A 24009-nucleotide genomic window follows, 5' to 3' on the forward strand; every position below is an offset into this window, starting at 1 on the left:
TAGGAGCTGAGGCCAAGGTTGATACCAGCAGTAGAGAATGTGTAGCCTCAGACCAGCTCCTTGAAAATTCAAAGCCACATCAGCTATTGGGGTGATGTTGATTCTCTTTCTTTTCAGAGAAATCAGCTTGTGGAAGTACAGTAAGTGTTCAGTGAGAGTGGCCTATTTAATACATTTCCACTCACAGAGGGAGGATGTCACCTTGTTTATGGCACAGAAGATGATATTGGGTATTTATTCTTTGGTTTTGTAAAGATTTTACTTTATTTGTGTTTTTTTAATGTGAGCATTTATTTGTGTGCATGTGCATGTGGTGAGTGTGTGTGTGTGTGTGTGTGTGTGTGTGTGTGTGTGTGTGATATATATAAAGGTCTGAGGATAACTTGAGGGAGTCAGTTCTTTTCTTCCACCACATGGTTTCTCGGGTTATGAGGCTTCATGACCAGGAATTTTACTCCCCAAGTCATGTCCCCAGCCCTTGTGTGTCTTTTTCTACACCCACTGGCTGTCAAGTGCGGTAAGGTTAGAGGTACCACAAATGGCTGGCATGAGGTTTTTGTTTGCGAAGAGCAATACTCTGGATACTGTGACAATTAGATGAACGATGAAGGGTTCTGCCCTTGATCTTCACTAAAATTCCAATAAGAGATAAATTAGCACCTGACCAGGTATTGGAGCTTAACTTGTGCCACATCCCATGCTGAGTACTTGCATCATATACACCCATCTTGAAGGGGACGTAAGTGCCACAATCAGCCCCCTCTCCACCCTATTATACAGCCTTTTCAGGAAGCAAAGCTCAGGAATGTTAACTGACTACCTCTTGCCTCACACAGCTTGCAGGGGGCAAAGCCATGTTCCAACAGATCTCTGATTTAGAGATAGAGATCCGAAGGCTCACGTTTAATGATGTTATTTGGAGGTTTCCAAACAGTCTGCTCAGTGATGACAGCCAAGAGCAAAAACTCAAAACAAGCTGAGCAAAAGATAGGGCAATTTCTGTGTTCTAGGTCAGGCATCCATTCCTGCAAAATGGTGTAAACAATCACTAGTCACACACTTCTGGAACAAATAGGGCCAACAAGATGGCTCAGCGGTAAAGGCAGATGCCAGACAACCATGGAACCTATTGGTAAAAGGAGAAAGTGTTAATTTGGTCACTAACTTACCCATGCACACCTATACCCACCAAGCACACACACACACACACACACACACACACACACACACACACAGAGATCACATTTAGTGTGTCCAAGTTAAAAGCTACAGTCTTTTAATAACCCAATGCAATTGGCATGCCTTCAGGTTTCTTTTTATTCTTACAGAGATAGCTCAAGGTGTGATCCCTGGAAGGGGGCACCGAAAGAGAAGTTCTGACCACTGACACACCCTTTCCTTTTCATTCTCTTTGCTCTTTCTGTGCATCTCACTGCAGATGGCCTTTGAAAATCTTCTAAAAAGTTCCAGATACTGAAGGCAAAATGTTCAGAAATTTCCTTGCCTTTCCTGTCCATCTATTTCCTCATGGTTTAAGGACAGTCTAGAGTTAAAATTATTTCCTGGTATTTTAAGTTTCTTTAAATGACTAATGAATGCCAGAGACTTAAATGCCATCTAACACTTGGGGCTTCTTTGTGTTTTGCATGCCATCCATGTGCACAGGTGCCGTCACCTGTATGGAGGTCAGAAGTTGACAACAAAATGTTTCCTTCCTGCCTGATCTCTCCTGTGCCTGTCCCCAACCATTCCCAATCCACCTACAGAATCTCTTCTATGTCCCCTTCCCAGGGAGACTCATACATCTACCCTTGTGTCCTACTTGTTACCTGGCCTCTCTGGGTCTGTGGATTTTAGCATGATTAACCTTTATTTTGAAGTTAATATCCACTTATAAGAGAGTTGGTGCCTAGGCAGGTTGTCATCTGAGAGACTTCATCCAACAGTCAAAGGAAGCAGATGCAGAGACCCACAGCCTAGCATTGGGCAGAGTTTGGGGACTTCTGCCCAAGAGGGGGCAGAAGGATTGTAAGAGCCAAAGGGGGTCAAAGACATCACAAGAAACACCACAGAATCAACTAACCTAAATTCATAGGGGATCACGGAGACTGAACCTACAAACAGGGAGCCTACATGGGTCTAACCTGGTCCGTGTGTGTGTGTGTGTGTGTGTGTGTGTGTGTGTGTGTGTGTGTGTGTGTATGCTATAACTATGTAGCTTGTTTTTGTGGACTTTGAACAGAGGGAGCAGAGGCTGTTTTTGGTACGTTTGCTTGCTTTTGGGACTGTAGTCCCCCTACTGGGTTGCCTTGTCCAGCCACAATAAGAGGAGAGGTGCCTAATCGTATTGCAACTTGATATGCCAAGTTTGGCTGATATTCTTGGGAGGCCTGTTCTGTTCTGAATGGAAATAGAGGAGGAGTGGATAGTGAAGTGTAGGCGGGTGGGTGAGATGGGGGGAAGACGGAAGCAGGGTTGAGATGTAATATGGGAGTTAACAAGTCAGCACAATGGAAAAAAATGTGAGCTAAAAACCACCAATAAAGAATGTTCCACCAATCATCTATACCTTGTTTTTCAGTGTGGGGTCTCCCACTGAACTGCTGCATCATTATTGCAGCTAGGCTGACTGCCAGGGAGATCCAGAAAGTTCCAGTGAGTTCCAGCTAGTTCCAGGACTCTACCGGTCCCCACCCCCACCTCCGCCAAGGTGAACAACGTGCTTCACCACACCTGATGTTTACTTGGGTTTTGAGGATCTGAACCCAGTTCCTTTTGCATGTGAAATAGGCCCTTTACCCACCAAGCCATCACCTCAGCTTTCACTTGAGTCTTAAATGGTACCCATTCATCTATACCACAAGCAACACACTGTACCCATTCACTCTAAAAAGTCATTTGCAAAGGGCTGTCAAGGTCCCCCCAGGTAGGGTGCCAACATCTCAGAGCAGGAAGACTGACCACAAGAAAACAAATAAATATAATTCAGTGCGCGGTAAGTATTATAAAAGAATCTAAATCACGATCAGGGAAGTTGGGGTTTTTAGAAGACAATGTGATACATGACCAACTTGAGCCAAACAAGTTGTCATTACATTAAAGCCATGATGTCAGCATTGGCAATGATGCGCTCCATTGTGGTTCAAAGCACTTTCCAGTGAACTGCACATAGCAGCCACAGTGCAGTGTCTCACTGGCCCCTCCAGTCTCCCAGGGAGCTACCAGTGCCTTTTCCCTGGTAGGGGTGAGGCTGTAAAATGCCCGACAGACAGCAGTGGATTTTTAAACTCTATTTCAGGGGCAAATAAAAGATGCCAACTCGCTTGAATAAGGAGCACACCTGGTGGCCCACGCAATGTTGTAACTGACTCCCCAGTGCTCTAACCCACATGGATGTAAGGATGTAAGGCCTGGCTCCTGTCTGCAGAGTGGGTCACAGGGCCACCCCACCCTCATTGTCCTATGTCGCTACTTCAGGAGGAGCTTGCTTTTCTTTGTTTCCAGGACACGTTCATTCTCCTCCCCCATCTTTCTCGTCTTTTAGTTTGTACCGTCTCGTTTTCTACTGCCTCCCCCTTTTCTCTCCATGTTCTCTCCTTTTCTCCCTCTTTCTTTTTCCTCCTTTTCTATCTTTCTGTGTTTTGTTTGCCCCCTCTCTACCCACACTACTTTCCCTTTTCCCTCCATCACTCTACTCCTACACTCTTCTTCCTGCCTCTCTCTTTCTCCTTCCCTTTCCATTTTCCTCTCTCATCTTTACCTCTCCCCCTCTCCCCCTTCCCTTTTCTTCCCCTCTCTCCCCTCTCCGTCCTCTCCCCCTCTTCCCCTCTCCCCTCTCTTTTTTATCCCTTCCTCTTCTTCCATTCTCTTTGCCTCTCCTCCTCTGTTTTCTCCTCTTTTTTCCTTCCCCTCTCTGTCTTCTCTCTCCCATTCTGTCTCCTCTGTCCCCCATCTCTCTCTCTCTCTCTCTCTCTCTCTCTCTCTCTCTCTCTCTCTCTCTCTCTCTCCCTCCCTATCTTCCTACCTCTATGCCTTCTTCACTACGTTGCTTTCTCCTAGTCCTTGTCTCCTCTCCTGGCTCCGAACAATCTTAGCAAAGACTTCCTGCTTCTGACTAGATCAGACCAGCTTCAAAGCCATCACTTTGGGGGCAGTCTGGATACCTGGCCCGCAGGGAGTGGTCTGGATGCCCAGCCAGCAGCGTTCTCCCAGTGTAATTAAGAAGCCTGGGTCCCTCAGGACATCCTGGCCCCAGAACTCATTGCTGAGAAGGCTGTCTCTGTGAGGATTCTTTTTCTCTCCTCTAAAATCCCACAAGTGGTTCATCAGGTGAGGGAGGTGCAGGTCCAGCACCCAGCCAGTGCTAAGCCTCTTATCTCAGCCTCCACACTGGGTTTATTAGCTTAACTTCCCCAAGGCAGAACTCCAGGGCTGAGCTGTGAAAGTGGGAGACAACAGTGTCCGAGCCAGGAAGAAATGGGGATATGATTGTTGTTGATGGAGAAAGGAAAATTTCATGTCCAGCAGCTGAGTCTGTCTCAGGGTACCATTTAGCTGGGCTTGAAGAGTGCACCAAAGGACTTCTCTACTCTTTTGGATCTAGCTATTCTCACAGGGCATACCCAGGGTTAGTGATGATGAGCCAAGGCAAACAGTCCAGCAGAACCCCCATATACCCCTGCTTTACAATTTGGAGTTTATTTCCAGGATGTCCACCTGCTCTTCAACATCAGACAAGTGCTTTCAAAGTGTCTGTAGGAAGCCAGGCTGAGTTCTTGTGTTTGAAGCCCATACCCCAAAAGTGGAGCTGTTGGAAGGTCTCTGCTGTCAGGGAATCATGCCAACCCCAGTAACAATGAAGTAGGAAGTGTTCAAGACTTCATCTTCAGCAAGAGGGTACTACAGCTCTGCCACATAATGCTACTACAGTCATACTTGATCTTCCCAACAACTTCTGACATCTGATACTCTTAACATGCGTGTGTGTGTGTTGTGTGTGTGTACATGCACACATATATACACACACGCTTTGAGAAATTAGATCATGTTTTTAAGATTATCTATTTCTCTTGGGCTAGAGAGATGGCTCAGTGGTTAAAAGCACTGACTGCTCTTCAGAGGTCTTGAGTTCAAATCCCAGCAACCACATGGTGGCTCACAACCATCTGTAATGGGATCCGATGCCCTCTTTTGATGTGTCTGAAGACAGCGACAGTGTACTCATATAAATAAAATAAATAAATCTTTAAAAAAAGGATTATCTTCTTCTCTAGGACCAGATAATGATCCCCATCAAAGAGGGAGAATGCTCAGAGGTTTTGAGCCTTCCTATGGAACACAGGCTTGGAGGGAAGGAATGAAATAGAGTATGAGGTTGTCTTAGGCAGCCTTTGCTGTACACTAGGCATCCACCCAGGAGTCTTGTCTCCTGGAAGTCAGGAATTGGTGTGAGGCCAGCCTGGTCTGTAACAGCATCTTCTGCTGTGTGAACAGAGACTATCCAGGGCCTCCTCCTTCGGGCTCTCATGAGTATTGTCTAACTTATTCTCATCCTACCTCAAGATGCCCCTTCTCAAGGGCAGACCTGAGTGGGGTGGTTCCTTCTATAGTGCTATTCTGCTCTGTAGTGCTCCGGTCTCCTCCTGTCTCTGCTTCCTTCTCCCTCTTTCTCTCCCATCCACACTGCCTTCCCTTCAGTTGTCAGGTGGAGCCAGGACCCCTAAAATTGTCTGCTCCATCCTAGACACACTCTTCCTACTCTGAGATGAGTCTCCTTGGCTCTACATCAGATTTCGAGTTCAATTATCTTTCAGGGATGCCTGCTTGGGTACTGTCACCCCAAGTCTGTGTTTTTAAGTATGCGGTTCAGTACCAGAGACCTTTCTACAGAGTTCGGTATCACCAGTGCCTGGGAGAGAAGAAGCAGTTAGTCAAAATGGGTCAAATTAATGGGCCAGCCCACCAGTCTCAACTTATTCATTCACTGAAATTTTCCAGAGAGATGCAAGTTTAGCACCACAAACCCCAGCAATGGTCCTCTGAGCCCTTCATTGATCGTAATCAAGGGTGGTGGGTCTATATCAGTTACCTTGTGAACCTGTGACCAGAGTACCTGGCAGAGATGACCCAGGGAAGAAAGTTTAGTTTGCCTCAGTTTTGCAGAGGGTTCCCTGCAAGCTGTGGTGGATCAGCTCAGCCAGTTGTAGAGGGAGGATCTGGTGGAGGCACAGTGGGGCCAGCTGGTAGGAAGCACAACCCACACAGGAACCTGTCCTTAGTTTCTTACGTCCTGCACCAAGACCCAATCTTTATAAGGTCCCGTGGCCTCTCCACACAACGGATTTTCAGCACAGCACCACACAGGCATGGCCACACATGAGCCTGAAGACATGTATTATTAGTTTTAAACCATAGCTGGTCCTATGTTCAGTGACAACTTCAGGGCCTAGGTATCCTTGAAGCATTTCAGAAAAGGGGTATTGTGGCTGTAGTTCCTGGGGAAGATACTATCCCTGTGCTGAAGGAAGGAGCGCCTTCCAAGCAGGATGCACAGTCATCAGAAGAACCACGGGAACAGAAATCTGGGTCACTGGCCATCATATAATAACCCTATGAGGCCTAGAGATACAACCCAGCTCATCTTTCAGGTTCTGAGCATGAGGGTGATTTCAAGCAGTGCCTGGTGTCACACAGGCACCTAGGTGAGGGAGGCTGAGGTATTCTTTTCCTTTTCTAGAGGATGGTTGACATTTCACTGAAGGCCAACCTTGAACTCATGAGTTGCTAAAAATGGTGTTTAACTCTTTCTCTTTCTGAAGTCTTGAGATTCTGGGCATGCATTCGCCTGCTGTGTTTATTCTGCCTGGGCAATGGAACCCAGGGCTTTGTGCACACTAGGCAAAGAGTCTATCAGCAGACCTACAGCCCTAACCCCCATTCGCCATTTTGTAGTATGTGATTCGGTGTTATGTAGGGCAAGCTCAGCATGCAACTGTCACTTTGATTCAGTTTTGAAATGTTCTTTACAACCCCCTCTAAAGCATCATTCTCATTAGTAATCCTTCTCTCGTCCCCTCGCTCTACAACCTCTGGATCTGCATCTCAGCTTCCCCTTTCTTGATAGACACAGACTCAGCAGAGAGGTCCCTATGGCGTGGAGCTTCCAGACCATTCTGGCAGAAATCTATTGCTGGCTTAGGGCATTGACACACTCCACCCCTGTTAGGAAGCACCCCACCCCACAGTGTTTGTTTATCTAGACAGTCTCCTCACCAGATGTCCATAAACTCCTCCAATCCCGTTGTGTATTCAGATGGAAATAAATGGGTTTAATTACTTAAAGTAGATTTGGAATTCAGGGGCAAATGGCTCTCCTTTCTCTATTCTGCGTGGAAGCCCGGCCACAGGAGGAATTGCAAAATGTTCAAGTCTTTGAAAGATTGCAACCACTGGGCTTGGCAGACAACAGCATTTGGACTGGATGTGTTCCGAGCTGGGTGGAGGAGGCTGGCACTTTCCATCTCTTCAGTTCTGGCAGCCTGAGCAGGGACAGGGACAGCTTCCACCAGTGCCCTCAGTCCCTTCCACCTCTGTTCAAAGGACTTCCTGCCAGCTCCCACATGGCCCTCTAGGGTCACCCACTGGAGCAGCCTGTAATTTCACTAACCACCAAGTGATAGCCTGAACATCAGAAAAATCTGTAAGGAGAGGGGAGACAGCAGCTGCTAATAGACCAGTAATGGGGAAGTTTAGGCAAGCCTTCCAGGGGAGGGAAATTTACAATTTAAATAAGAAAATTAATCAATTCTACATGGACAGAAAGAGGAGGAAGTGGGTATCTGTGTGTGGCTATGACTGTGGTGTGAGGAGTCTTAGCCAGGTCCTCAGTGTAAGGGGAGGAAGCCTAAGACTGGTGAGTAAGAAGAACCAGTCTTAGCCCAAGCAGGGGTGTGGCATTCAGGGGTCTCAGCATCTCAGCAAGGGCACACCCAGTGACAGATGGAGATGTTAGACCACGCTTAGCCACCACGTCTTCTGCTCTCCCTCTTAAATGATGCCCAGAGATCTTTCCAGTCATCCTGGGAACCACTCTGATGCTGGAATTCTGTTTCCAGCTTTCTTTGTGCCTATCTTTATCACTGAGTTAGCATCCCTGGAGCTGCTCTGATGCTTCCAACTGCAGGAATGCCAGAGCAGCTGTCTGCTCAGTCAAACGGTCTGCCACAGGGAGGAAACCCTTCTAGGCCAAACCCTAATGGAAACCCCTAAGCTAGTGTGAGGAACCTGCTTTTTCTGGTACACTCACTGGGTTGCTCAGAATGCAGGGCCATCTTGATTTCTGACTTCCAGCAGCCGGTTCCACTAAAACTAATAGTTACCTCCCATGGTCACAGGTCCCCAGACCCCTGTGCCACTGAGCTGAGGTTTCTCCTATGTTTCCTGTTACCCCAGCACAGAGGTCTGTGTCAATGCCATTCACAAAAGCCAACACGTGGAGACAGCCTAAGTGCCCATCAGCGTGTGTGAATGGCTAAACAAAAACAGACGCTGTCCTGCAGCTAGGCTTCATTCAGCCTTACAAAAGAATAGAGTTCTGTTCCAGGAGCAATAATGGGGATGAACCTTGAAAACAGGTTTCCCATAGAAAAGCCGGACCTGAAGGTCACATACTATAGGATTCCATTTGTATAAAATGTCCAGAACAGAAAAGGGCAAAGGCAGAAAGCAGACAGTGGTTGCCAGGAGCAGGAGGAAGTGTGAATGGAGCCACTGTTAATGGGTGTGGGGTTTTCTTTTGAGCTAAGGCACCTACTTGGCAAGCGCAGCAATGTGGGATGTGGTGGCCATGCAGGCTTGTGAATGCGCTGTGGGCCCTGGAGCCGCATAATAGAAAATTCTGAATTTCATGTTATGCATATGTTACCACCAAACTATGCTTTTAAAGCTGTTCTAAGGGCTGGAGAGATGCCCCCCCCCCCCTCAGTGAAGAGCACACACAGTTCTTGCATGGGACCTGAATTTACCTCCTAGCACTGCACTGGGTGGCTCACAGGCACCTACCTGTAAGTGTAGCTTCAGGAGATCTGACACCCTCTTCTGGCTTTAGAGGGCACTTGCATTGAGGAGCACATATCCTCACACAAATGCACATACACACATAACTTCAAAGTAAAATAAGATAAAACACATTTTTTTAAAAGCTACAAATACTTGTCTTTACCCATTTATTTGTCTTGCACCTGGTCATGAACAAATTATAGGGCCTCTCTTTGTCTGGTAGATTCTGAGAAGACCCATATTGCAGAGGTATTCCACTTTGTAGCCTACAAGAAGCAACACTTACATCAAGAGGCCAAGAAAGCTCTGTCTGAGAGGCTTACTGGTTTCTGCTTCAGACTTCCCCCACTGTCCCACACAGATGACTCAACTAGCTTGTCCAGTTATAGGAGTGTTGGCTGTGGCCATCATGGTGAGGAGAGAAAAGACCTCTCACTTTCTCCCTTCTTGCTCTGTATCACAACTTCAAGCCTGAAGTGGCTGCCCTGTCTCCTCTTAGTTCAGCTCCTTAGGCACAGTTCACTGCCACACTACATGTGACACTAAATGTCTGCCTTCTCAGCTCTCTTTGCTGATACCACTCCGTAACAAACACACAGTGACATCTTTGGCCTTCCCCAGCTGTGATGCCCTGACCGAAGGGTCAGGCAGGAATACTGAGTCTTTGTGCTCTTGGGATAAGGTCTAACTTCAGAAGCTGCAAGCAAGGTTGGGAGACAAGAGTCCGCAATTATGCAAGCATCAGGGCACTCGAAGGTAGGAGGGCTCATTGTGAGTTGTTTCAATTGTCATCCTCACACAATCTAGAATCACCTAGGAGGGAAGTCTCAGCAAGGGACTATCTAGATTAGATGGGCCTGTGGGCATGTCTTTAGGGCCATATTTAATACAGTAATTGAAATGGGAACACTTTCCCACTGTGAGTTGGGACATTCCCTAGGCAGAGCTCCTGGAACTATGTAAGAGTGAAGAGAACCAGTATGCATGCATCAGTCTAGTCCTCTCTGCTCTTAACTGTGAATGGGCCGTGATCAGAGGCTTTACTAGATGTTGTCAGGTTGACAGTCTAAAGATTGTCACACTCTGTGTTTGTTGAAAAGGGAGATAAAGTATTCGGGATTAAAGATGCATAGGTAGCAAATAGTTTTTCTGGAAGGTTACCATTAACATTGTGAGCAAACTGAGTGCAAGGTGACTTACTGACTTCGGACACTGATGGCTTTTCATCTGTAACTGTCGCAGGGTGCGGAGGTCTGGAGTCCACCATCTTGACTTTCCAGAATGCTGAAAGAAGTTGAGAGTGGTGACCTAGAAGTGTTGCATGAGATGTTACTGAAAGAGATAACTAGAGGGCCCAGCAGGATGGTTGCCACCAAACCTGATAGGCTGGGTTCAAATATCAGAATCCAGATGATAAAAGATTACTGACTCTTACATGTCCTCCGACTTCCATTTGTGCTGTTACTTGTACACACAAACAAATATATAGCTAGGTACACGGACAGACAGAAAGACAGACAGACAGACAGACAGACAGACAAAATCTAAAGAAGCACTGGTAAAGATACAAGGGCATACCTTGTACACATTTGTTGGGAGGGTAGTATTTGTAGAAAATGGCATAAAAGTGTTTCAGAAACAAAACCATACAAAACTAGAGCAGCCAGATTGTTACTGGCATGGTACTGAGTTCAGAAGCGCCCACTGGAGTGCCCAGGGTTTTGTGCACTAAGATGAAAACCTAGGACCCGTGGCTTTTACCACCAGACAGATGTTGGCTGAGGTTCTAGCTGTCATCTTTGGCTGCCTTTCCCCAGCTACCTTCTTGGATGCCCTCAATCCTCTTTTCACAGGCGCCATTTTGTTTGTATGGTCCTCAACCCAGCTCCTTCCCACCCTGGCTTTAGAAGGTTAGAAATCTTTTGTTTTTTCCTCCTTTTCAATTACAAAAGCCTGTTTGAACAGCCTCTGTGACAGCCTGTGTTCAAACAAGCTTTTGTAATTGAAAACAGAGTTGCAATGTGGCTGCAGGGACTCCTGCCTCAAAAGAAGGGTGTGTAGACCATGCTGTGAGCTGGTCCCAGAGGCCACGTTCAAAGTGTTTAAAGCCCCCTTCCAATTTAACAAAAATGGAAAGGGAGAAAGGAAATCCTGTTTAAACACACAGTCCAAACGGGCTGGTACAAGTGATTGAAAAATGGAGATTGTGACCAGGCAGTAGCTTTGGTCTACCTTCTTGGAAATGGAGTAGGGGAGGGACACCTTCTCCCCAGGCTCAGACTTTCCCAGGAAGTCTTAGAGGCTCCCAGTAATCTCCACAGCTTGAATTTATAGTCAAGTTCAAAAAGCCCCCTTCCTCTCCATCTCTTTTTCTGTCTTTCACTACCCCAGCCCAGTGTGTATGTGTGTGTGGGTGTGTGTGTGTGTGTGTGTGTGTGTGTGTGTGTGTGATGAATACAATGACCAAGAACAAAGACTCTTGGAGAACCGGGTTCATATTGCAGCTGTGTGACCTTGGGTAAATATGGAGCCTCTTGGTGTTTTTCCAGGTTTCTTGTCTCTAAAACCACATCACTTGGGCACTTGTTTTTGAAGATTGCTGTGAGTGTAAAAGGAGGCCATCTATGCAAAGGACTCACCTACCGCATGCTAAGATGCAGGCTCCTTTGAATAAGGAGTCGGTGTTCTTACATGTAAGTGGACAGTGGTCTTTACAGTGATGCTGTCACGAGGCAGGAGGCTTCTCAGGGATTAGCAATGCTGGCTCTGTTGCCTGCCTCAATGGCATCTCTGTGAACTCTTAACCTAACTGAGAACAATGATGGATTTATCTGCCCACTCCTCACTCCCTAACATGTACACGTAGGTGTGTACAACAGTGGGTCGAACTCTGTGGTGGGTGATGAACATGGAAGAAGCAGAAGTCTGGGTGTTGACATACCATGACTGAGATGTGGAGAATCATTACTTCATCCCAGACACACAGCGCACTGACAGACAAGCTGAAGGAAGGAGTCTGACCCTAGTCCAGTTCGGGGAGCCAAGCATTGTGGTAACTTGCAGGAGCATTGTGAACTGAAGGCAGCAGCATTATGGGGGTCTACCAAAGGCATCACCCCCAGTCAACTGTAAATTGTGTTTCTTTAGCAGTGCTGAGCATCAAGCCCAGGGCTAGTAAATCCTAGGAAAATCCTCTAACAGTGATCTACATCCACTTCAGCCCGACCCACACCACCTTTTATTTTGTGTGTGTTTGTGTGTGTGTGTGTGTGTGTGTGTGTGTAGCCTTGAGGAAGGGAGTGGCTGCCTAGGGATCTTCCGATTGGTTGTATTCCCAAGCCTTATCCTTCAATTCATGGAAGAAAGATGCTTGAGACAGGGACTATTGTAATCCAGGCCTCAGACTTGCTGTGTAAGATGACCTGGGGCTTCTGGTTCTCTTGCATCCAGATCAGCAGAGCTGAGGTTACTGGCTCAACCACACCCAGTTTATTCGGTACCAGGGATTGAACCTCAGGGTTTCGTGTGAGCTCTACGATGACAAACCTGCATTCACTAATCTCCAAAGGGAAATGTCTATGGCCCTGATCTCGGGTGGGTAACCCCAGCTGTTCTGATTCAAGATGGTACTGGTTATGTGCAGGGGAAAAGGGTGTGTGGTAGAAGTGTCCCGATTTTCTATAAATATGGTGTGGCAAGGACCAATGAAGAAGCTGCTTGGTCCTCTCCATAGGGAATTTAGTTTTTGTCTGTGTGTTCCTTGGTTCCAATATCCCTGCCTTGTCATACCATACCATACCACGTCACATCATGGCATTATTCATTGTGCCACATGACACCACACCCTGCCACACCCACCACACCAAGCTCTTCTCATTTCCAGAATGCTGTGAGGCTGCTGCTGGGCCAATTGGTCCATTTCTCTTTCCTGGCAAAGGGGAGAAAAGAGAAGTAGAGCGCTCAAAATTATTAGGTAATGATATCGCTTTAAAAGGCGACACAATATTTTACCAGCATGGTGCCACTTAGCTGTGGTTTAATAAAATCCAGAAAAAGCCCGGAGCTGAAGAAGCTAGCGTCAGGTGGGGGCACACAAGCAAGCTCTCGAAACTCACATCAGGAAAATTACTTTTTCTTCAAATGGAAACTTTTCAATTGCTTTCAAATAGCTGGTGCTGATGGAAATAATTCCCTTCCCACGTTTGCATACGCTGCCTGTGTCTTCTCTGCATGGCGCCAGGAGCTTCCTTAATAAAGATGGCTTCGAGGCTCTGATGTTACCAGGCCCATTATTTAGAAAAGGCACCAAACCAAGTCAAGGGGAGTCAATTGATTACTAAATGCAATTCCTGTTTGGTGTCCCCCAAAGCAAATAGAGGCCACTGAGGGACTGTGTTCACAGGACAGCTAGGAACCATCAGCCTTGTTTATTTATCTATTTGGGGTATCCTGTTTGGATAACAAACACTGATGGGGACCTTTCCTCTTTTATTTACTTTTCTTCTGGTGTCCTGGGGTTGTTCCTCTGGGGCCTTGAGCATGCTAGGCAAGTACTTTATCACTGGGTTACATCCCCAGCCCTTTAAAAAATAAACTAATTAGTGTGGGTAAGTAGTATGTAAGATTTCTCTTTCTTTCATTGCTGTGCTTGCAAATGCCTGGCTTTGCGTGTGTGTGTGTGTGTGTGTGTGTGTGTGTGTGTGTGTGTGTGTGTGTGTGTGAGGGGGGGGAGGGAGAGAGAGTATGTGTCTATGGGTATGTGTGTGTGAGAGAAAGAGTATGTATCTATGTGTATCTGAGAGAGAGAGAGAGAGAGAGAGAGAGAGAGAGAGAGGTGTTGGTACAGGCTAATCCATGCCATGTTGTACACGTGGAAGTTAAACAACAACCGTGGGCACCAGTGTTGAATTTTTTACCTTGTCTGAGACAGGATAGCTTCAAATGCTGTACATACCAGGCTAGCTGGCCTGAGGATGCTCATGTCTCTGCCTCCTTTTCCTTGTAGAGTTGTGCTGGCATTGCCAGCTCTTGGCAGTGCCCTATTAGGCTTTTCCATGTGTTCTGGGGATCTGAATTCGGGTCATCAAGCTTGAGTAGCAAGATGTTAAATCCCATTGAGCGGTCTCACCAATCCAGATGTTAGGAATTGAACTCAGCTCTTCACACATGCATGACCAGCTCTGACAGAACTCTCTCTAGTCCTCCCCTCAGCCTCTCATTTACATGTTATTTTAAAACAAGGTATCATTAAGTTATCCAGGTTGGACTTAACTCATTCTCTTGTCCAGACAGACTGAACATGCAATTCCCCTGCCTCAGCCTCCAGTAGCTGTTATTACTGGCTAGTCCCATTAGACCTGGCTAAAGTTTTCTTTTACTGATTGGAAAATGGGGGAAGAGACTGAGATGCAGTCATAGAAAACCAGAGATCATGTGTCCATCTGGGGAGGCCAAGCCATTGCTGCGGGTGTGGCGTCCATCACACATTGCTATATTATTATAATGAATCAAGACCTAAGCATTCGTTTTTCCCCTCCCCCATCCTGCCCACAGTCCTGAAATAGAATATAGAAGTCAAGGCTGAACGATAAATGTGCTTATTGTTTCCAATAATGAGGTTTGTAAGTGCTGGTGGCTGCCCAGTGGTTTTTATATGGGTGCAGTATGACCCAAGATACCAGAGCTCACAGTGGGCCACATCCTCTCCTCCCATTTCCCCCTGCCTCTCTTATCCTGTCATAAAGAATGGCTCAGATGGGTATAAGTGGCCTTAAACCTCTTCTGAACTTGCCAACTTCCCTTTGGCACAAAGAAGCACTAGCCTGGGAAAGAGAATCAGACCCATCCCTTTGTGTGTGTTGCAGGCCTTGTGTTTGTTTTCAGGGTTGCCTGTTATTTGTGGCAAGTAGTAGTGATATTTGCATTTGCATAGGCTTCCTTTGTAGGTCCATTATTTACCTTTAAGAAGAATGTCTGACTAAAGGACTGTGTAGAGCCAGGCTCAGAACAGAAGTTATTAAACTGCTGACGAGGTGCGTAGCCTCAGCATGCTTGGACTCCGGGGAGCTGAGACAGGAAGCTCTCCTCTTCAGTCTCAGACTGAGCAAATTAGGGAGAGCCGGACTCAACAGGAAATGCTATGAGGGCTGGAACCATGTCTCTGAGATAAAATACTCTCCGGGCATGCATATGGCCTTAGATTCAAGTCCCAAGAATAAGAAGAAATAAAAATAGAAAGACGTTGCCCTTGTCCAGCATGATCTAGGGCCCGCGATTTAGTGCAAAATACTATTGCCTGTGGGAAGAATGTACACACTCTCGTGTGCTGACGGAGAGTCTGAGGTAGGTATGGACAAGCTCACAGGTCAAGTGATTTCTGCCATCAAAACCTAAGTGATTGGTTAAATTTCTACAAAGAAGAGGACATGCTATACCATGGTGAGATGTCACTGGGTTCGTCAGGAGTGGTAATAAAATGGGGTGGAGACCCAGGGGCAGTCATTTTCACATGTAGCGGGTATATATATGTGTCTGTGGATATACATGTGAGTGGTGAGTGTACATATGTGTGAAAGGGAGACAGCAACCTTGAAGTTCATTGCTCAAGTGTGTTCTCTATCCTTATTCAGGATTTCTTGTTGGCCTTTGGCTTGTAGATTGAACTAGGCTGGTTGGCCAGCAAGCTCCAAGAAAGTACCTGAGTCTGCCTCCCCCATGCAGGAATTTCACAATCATGTATATGGAATACTGTAAATGGGTTTTTCATAGGTTCTGGTCATGGAACTCAAGTGCACAGGCTTGCATTGGGCGCAGAGAATCAACTAGTCTCTCTCCCAAGAGCGGGAGTCCTTATGGAGTTTCCATAGAAGAAACAGAATCAGAAGTAAACAGGTTGTCCTTGGCTAGTTTGGAGGCTTCCAGTGAACTCTGGTGTATGTAAGCTCTCACTAGTTCTCTGGTACTCCTGACTCTGGCTGACTAGGGCAGGCAGACACTGGCCCAGTCACAGCCCAATACCAGGTGGTTGGGGCTGTTCATGGTAGGTTTACATTTGGAGCACTCCATTCCAGAGGCAATTTTTTTTTTTTTTTGTCTGGGAGTAAGGTGTCTATCCAGGATCAGCCAGGCCTCATTTGCCAAAGAATCCAAAACCATTAACTGCTTAGTGACTAGACCAGGCCTCAAACTCAAGTCTTCTAACCCAAGTCTGATTCTCATGTTTTTCACAAGCCCAGCTTGCATGTCCTACTTGCTGGGTACATGCTCTGAAGTACAAGAGTCACAGAAGCATGGCAGAGCTATCACCTGCAACCCTGTGGAGTCTAGGAGCCCACACTCTGAATCTGTGTAAGCCTGTGAGGGTTCCTATACATATGTAAGTATACAAATGCACATATAAACACATGTAGCTATCCAGAGAATAGACATAAGACTTTTGTGGCTCTGCATTGTACTAATGGGTCTCTGTGGACTAGCAATTGTCAGATTTTTTCCCATTGTATGTAAGTTCACAGAACCAGGTTGAAGGAGCTGATGACTGCCTGTCCCTGTCCTTAACTCACTGCCAGACAACCTACCACAGAGCAAAATTCAGTGAAATTGCCCTTTCACTGAATAAACAAAGCTTTCGTCCCTCTTTCTCTGATAAAATACACAGAGTAAAAGCAGCTGCGGGGAGGAAAGGGTTAATCTGCTCACATATCCAAGTTAGAGAAGGAAAGGGAAGGCCAGAAGCAAAAGCAGGAAGCTGGAGCAGAAAACATGGAGAAATTGGCTCATGCTTAGCTAACTTCCTGACCCAGGGCAGGACCCCCTGCCTAGGGAATGGTTCTACCCACAATGGGCTGGACCCTCCTACATACATTAGTAATCAAGAGCATCCCTCATAGACATGCCTGTGGGCCAAAGTGATAAAGACAATCACTCAACTGAGAGTCCTTTTCCAGGTAACTTTATGCTGTGTTAAACTACCAGTTATTGGTAACCAGGTCAGCACTGAACCCTAAAAGATCTTTGGACCAAGTTTTTGTTACAAAGAACAGCATGTAAACTTGACAGGAATTTTCCAGGTGGAAATATATGCCTATTCATATGCTTAAATGCATATTTCTCATATAAATACATCTAGCATTATAATGATATTTATAACATACATATCTGTGATATATAAAATAAATGTGGTCACCCATATGTCATATAGTCATATTTATACAGGAGTATTTCTATGGTCTAGGAATATGGTACAGTGGGTAAAGATATTGCCACAAACAAATGAGAAGTTGAATTCAAATCCCCAGAGCCTGTGTAAATCTTGATGTCTTTGCAGGTGTCTGTAACTTCAGCACATTCGTGTGTCATATAGATGTTCACATACACATATGCACATAAAGATAGTAAATAACTATGATTCATATAACTTCATACATGAAACATATATACTTACAGATAACATTCATATGGACATATAGAAGCTTACCTATAGATGGGTAATAGACATATGTTACAGAATAAAAGTTTCAGGTAAACATCAAATCTTTGTGTGGACTTTACATCCCAATCATTATCCTCCTTCCCTGCTGTCCTCCCTGTCTGACCCTTACAGACATCCAAACATGCTAGAGAAGCAAACAGAAGCTGGACAGCAGCTCTTCCATCACCTGTTAATATGAATCATAGTCTGTTCTTTCCTAATGATCTTTAGTCAGTCAGGATCATTTGCATGAGCATTCTCTTTCTACAAACTTCTGTGCCCAAAGGTAAAGTACATCCATTATACTTTCGTATTATTATTTTTTTTTCTTGTTTGTTTTTATACTTTACCCAGGATTGCCTGAAGCAAAGATTTGCTTCTGGAACATTCTCCTGATATGTATTCCTGGGAAGCCATTAGCATTCCGGTCTGTCACTGTCTGTAGTCAGAGCTGAGACCAGTTCTTCAAGATTTCTCACCCCTTTTCTGATCTGAGCATGAGCCATTTCATATCCAGACTATTTCAATCTGCAACTGAGGATAAGGCCATAGGCTGCCTCTGCCTTAAAAGCAATGATGGCATCTGCTTTTATGGCTAACATACTCCCAGGCTCTGTGGTAGACCACACACACAACCTCTTTCCTCCACACCTTCTCTACCAGTGACCTTCACAGTGTAGCTTTCCAGTTCATCTCCATAAGGGGTAGAGACTGTTTATTGGTTCCGTGAATTCTAGATGGGTTGAATGGGATACATCACAAGTGACTCTCAGGCATAGGAAACCCACAGAAAAGATTTCAAAAATGTCTTCTTTATCCTCTGAAGCCCAGCTGAGCAGCCCAATGGCCTACTTCCCAACGGTCAAGTTGCAGCCAAGGAATCCTAGACAGACTCACACCGAGGGAGAAGGAAGCTACTTGAGAATTACAAAATGAGTCTTTTAAGCCCATCCCAAGTGCCAAGACATTGACATCTCAGCAAAATAAATGATTATTGTTCAAAGTCAAGACATTTTGGATGGTTACAGTGTAGAAAAATGATTCCTGTTAATTATCTGTGGTTAGTATAAAAACAACAGAGTTGTTGAAGGCAGGTAGCCCAGTGGAGAAGTGCTTACCTTACAAGACCATGGTTTGATACCAAGAACCCATTTAAAGGTGGAAGAAGAGAAATGATTTCGTGAGGTTGATCTGCATGGAGGAGCTGTAGCTCACATGCACATGAAACACATTCACATAAAACACATGCACATAAAGTACATGCACACACCACAGTGAACAAACAAGTATTTATTATCTCCCCATTTATAGGGATCAGGAATTTGGAGAGTTGTTTACCTGGGTGGCTCTGGCTCATATCTGTTTGAAATTATGACAGAGACTGGAAAATTCACTTCCAAGCTGGCTTGTATGTAGATGTCTGCAAGAGGTCTGTTTCTCATTATATAAGTATTTCTGAGGAACTTTCTTGAGTGTTCATGATATGGGATATGGTTGCCTCTTTTCCCCTGAGCCAATGATCAAGAGAGAGACAAGAAAAAGCCTCAAGATTTAGTCCTTAGATACAGGGTCAGTTCTCCCAAATTCTGTTTAATTTGAGAGGGTTATACATGCAACGTCTATTAGAAAGAGGTGGGAAAGAGGAACCTGGACTTGTCTTTGGAAAGAATGAGTGCCAAAGAATTTGTGGACACACCTTAAACTCTGAGTTGGCTGTCCAGTTTCAAGGACAGTGGTCTTCATAGCTCCATAGATGTGGTGTGGGGTCTCACCCAGAGCTCTGCGACCCTGCTGAGGTTATGTAAGTTCTCAAGCTTCAGCTTTCTCATTTTTCACATGGGGCAGCTGCTTTCTGGTTCTACCTCTCTGTCCTGCACACTGCTCCACTGTCTGCATTGTGGGGCATTCAAGATTCCGGGAGAGAAGATGGAAGTACTGAGAAACAGGAGAGTCTGGACCCAGGGTGACTCCCTGCAATCCCAGCACTTGCCTGCTAAGGCAGCAGTAACAACTGACTTGGAGTCTTATGATTTAGTGACATTAGCTGGGGCTTTCTAATGATTTTCAGACTAGGTTGTACTACAAGGACCCAACAACAAAAATGCACCAGAAAAAGGAAAAAGAAAAAGCACATTAATCCAGAAAGCATAGACATGCTGTGGTGCTAGAAGAGTTTGGAATAATCCAATTGGTTGTGTGACCTTATGACTTTAGGTGATTCACCTCCTCCTAAATTACAGCTTCTGTTTTTGTTAAAGTTGCTGTTTGGACTGCTGGTCCCTAGGGCCTCAGGTTGTATCAGATGAAATCTGCAGGCAAATGGAAGGATCTAGAAACAACCATCTGGAGTGAGGTAACCCAGACCCCAAACACAAATAATGCATGTTTTCTTTATGTGAGGATATTAGCTTTTAAGCTTTAGGTATGTGTGTTTCAGTCCAAGTAACCACAGAGATTAGGTAGCTAGGAAGAGATGGAGTTAGGGGGTATCTTCCAAGGAAGAGGAAATAGAATATATTGTAAAAAAAAAAAAAAAAAAGAAAAGAAAAGAAAAGAAAAGAAAAGAGAGAGAGAAAGGAGACACTAAAACAGGAAGATTAAATAAAGATAATATGGTGACAGACAACTAACATTAAAGGCCTTTGAAAACCTCCATGGAAAACTACCATAATTTATTATACACACACACACACACACACACACACACACACACACACACATCATATACATATATACACACATATATCATATACATATACACATACACATACATATACATATACATCATATACCTATACCTATACATATACATCATATACATATACACATACACATACATATACATAAACAAGGGAATTCAAATGGAGTAGCCATATAACAAGGGAGATAATCCCCCAGCTAGACATCTTATACCACCAAGTATCATCACATAGGATGGAACAGGTGCACAGCACAGCCTCATGCCTTGTATCCTTGTTCAAAGCTAAATACAAGTGACTCCTGTACAAAGAAAAAAGAACACATTCCTAGGTCCTGTGCTGTGCACATGATGAAGTTACACCAAGGCAACCTCATATTCCTGCTCTCTGCTGAACTTCCTGGGCCAGGAATGGATTACATCTTGTTGAGGTCTTGACCAAAGGCCTCCCGTAGACCTTCCCTGATACTCACAAGCATCACAAGGTATTGCCCAGTCTACTGTTTACTCTCCACAACCTGATGGTAAGATCTTATTGCTGAAGGCCCAACTTACTTAAATCATGGAACATGGAGAACTGAGCCTTGTGCCCAACTAGAAGCTTTGGTTCTACTGACTAGTATTAATGGTGACAGAAGATACTTTGCATGCTACTGGAGAAGAAAATAATATCACCCAGCTCCAAACCCTGTGACCTACAATACTGACCTGCTTGTAAGAAATACTAGCGTAATAATAGCACACACGTTATGGGAGTAAGCAGCCAGTTTCTGGTCGGATTTAAGAGCAACTCTATGACATGGAACTCCCACCCAACACTGCTAAAGTGGTCAAGAACCTGAAACTAGATTGTTCATGAGTCTCATGGGAAAACCTACCAGTATTATTCTGCTAAAGGGACATAATGAGGAAATGAATCTCAATGACACTTTGCTCACAGGACAGAGCAACATTTGCCCTTCATCAGAGATGCTCTTGTGATATAGATAATCAACAGAGAAACCCACAACTGGACAATGTGCAGAAAGCAAGAGACACTGAAGCACCCAGTTCTGAATGGGATGTGTTCATGAAGCCTCTCCTCACAAAGCCTGAAGATCTAGTCTGAAGAGGAGGCAGGGAGGTTGTAAGAGCTACGAGTGGCGAATGAGCCCAGTAGATTAGCATCTCTCATAGCCAACAGGACTAATGCACATAAGACCTCATGGAAACTATGACAGCATGCACAACACACACAGGTTCTGAACAGACAAAGTCCCAGCACTCAGAAGGGTGTGTGGTCTTCAGTTCCCTCCCCTAGCCAACAAGCCATTTGCAATTGATACCTTCTAGAAAAGGGAAAAATTCATTTTCTTCGATGGCGTGACAATGGGCAGGGTGCCCAGGATGAGAAAGCCAACACAAAGCAGACTTCATGTTTTTTCTTTTTAAATTTTTAATTTTTATTTTATTTTTTGTCTTCTTGGTTTTATTTTATTGAGCATGATACACAGAAAACAAATGTGAAGTTGAGTGGTTAGGTAGAAAGAGGTATGAAAGAACTGGGGAGGGAAAATAACATGATAAAAATGTATAAAAAATTAAATATAAGATAATTTAATTTAGAAAAGTACCACAAACTTCTAAAGTATGTCATGTTTCACTATGACAATAGTCTTTAAGAACCCAAGTCTGGTAGCGTGACCTTGCGACCTTTCTCCTTCTGAGTTACAGCTGACACCTATGGTGCATGGCAAAATGGCTGTTTGGACAGCTGGTCTTTCTTCGGGGCTTTAGTTTTCTCCAGATGAAGAACCTGTTTTTCCAGAGAGTGCCTGAGAACCGAATGTTCGTCTTCCCATGTCACCCCTGCAAGTCAAGGAGCAACACTGACTAGGGTCCTTTTCCAGGGTCACCTAAAGGGAAGTCAGAAAGGGTCTCCTGAGTCCCGGACCTTGAAGATACTAAGGTGCCAAAACCAAGATTAAAGGTCTCAGACTTTAAATGAGAGCTTGCCTGGGGAAATGATAATTCTTTACAAATTTTAATCAGGACTCTCATAAAAACACCAAAAAGACTCCTTTCAGGAAGCAATTAAAGGGCCCAGCCCATGGTAAGGGCAGAATGGGGAATCAGCATTGCTATTGTCCTGCCTCTAGGCCAGAAAGTAGAAGGAACATGAAATCACTCCAACTGAGAGGAGGGCACATGGCTTCTTTGTAAGTTTACATATGGGGGAGTTTGCCTGAAGGGGGAACCTGTGTCACAGGTTTGGTTGTAGAAGGTTCCTGAAAACTCAGATGAAGTTGAGCTTCATGGGCAGAACTGATTATAGTGAAGTGGAGTGAGATGTGGTTATTCCACAGAGTATGGGGTAAGCCTGGGCCTGATCCACATCTGCATTGTCTGCTGAAGGGCCCTCTTGGTCATGGTGCTCTTTAGAAATGGGAGGAGCCAAGTTCTACACTCACAAACCAGTGGCTAAACAGGATCAGGATCCAGGGCTATACCACATCATCTGCATCTCTCAGGAGAGCAAGGTGCTCCCCAGGCTTGGCATATTCTGCTTCCTGTTGTCTCCCTAACCCTGGGCTTTACAGGAGGCAGGTGGTTGGCTGCTGTGGCTTTGGGATTTACCAATGGCTAACTTGGGTGTCCTCTCTCAGTAGCATGGAGGTCTTGTCTATCAGTATTCCCAATTCCCTTGTTTTGTACTCCCAAGTCTATCTCACAGAGAAGAGAGCAATACACTTGTCTTATGCCATTCGTATATATCTTATCTTCATCCTTTCTCCTGAACAGACTTCCTGCATTCCTGGGGTGAGAGACGTGCCTCTGGTTATCCAACACACACCTGTTTCAGCCTATCTTGATGAGGCTGCATCTGGAAGATGAGGGTGGCCACTAGAGCATCCACCCTCTGTTAAAAGAGTGAGGATTGTCAGCTCCATTATGACACCTAGGGAGCTGAAGAGGGATAAGCCAATCTGCAGGTAGCCAGTGATGTAGTCCGTGCCACCCAGGTCATGGAGTATCCATAGGCAGCTCCAGCCTGACTGTGAAGGGTTTGTGTGGTACAGTGCAGACATGTCCTTCCCTCTTCTCTGTATTGTGTATCCCTTCCACACGGTTCTTCATGTCTTAGAGCCTTTAAAATAGACCAAGAGTCCATTCGTCTTCAAAGTAGAAAACACATTTCTCTAGTTCTGTGCACATCCTAGCAAATTATTACTCCCAAGCAGGGGTATGTAGTAGCTCTGGATCTGCTACTGTAAACTAGAAGTCCAAAGGGAGGTCCGTGCATTTGGTGGCATCCTGATGTGTGGCCTTATGGTGGATGGAGCTCCTCACTTGTGGAATGAGATGCTTACTTTGCTCACGTGGTGTCTGAATGGAAGGACACGTCATGGCACACTAGGGTGACCCTTGGGAGACGGCTCAGTGGTAAAGACTGCCTAACTGGAGTTTGATCCTTGGGACCTACATCATGGAAGGAAACAACTGACTACTAGGATTGTTCATGAAATTTCTCACACAAGCCTCCCAAATAAATAAAAAAATGTAAAAAAAAAATGCTAAAAAAGAAGGAAAATTAGTCATTTGGTACTCAGGGACTGGTGAAGCTGAGGGTCTCGGAGACGAATGATAGAGAAAAGGATCTTCTAGCTGGCACACACCTCCCTTTTGTGTGTTCAGTGTTTCTCTTTGCTCCTCTGTCTCCTTTCCACATTAGATTTTTTGCCTCCTGGAGAGAGTGGGCTGGGGGATTTCTCTACACCTTTACAATGTGTCAGTGTTCCTGGAG

The sequence above is a fragment of the Micromys minutus genome (genome assembly GCF_963924665.1).
Source record: "Micromys minutus genome assembly, chromosome: 31".
In the NCBI taxonomy this organism is placed as follows: Eukaryota; Metazoa; Chordata; class Mammalia; order Rodentia; family Muridae; genus Micromys; species Micromys minutus.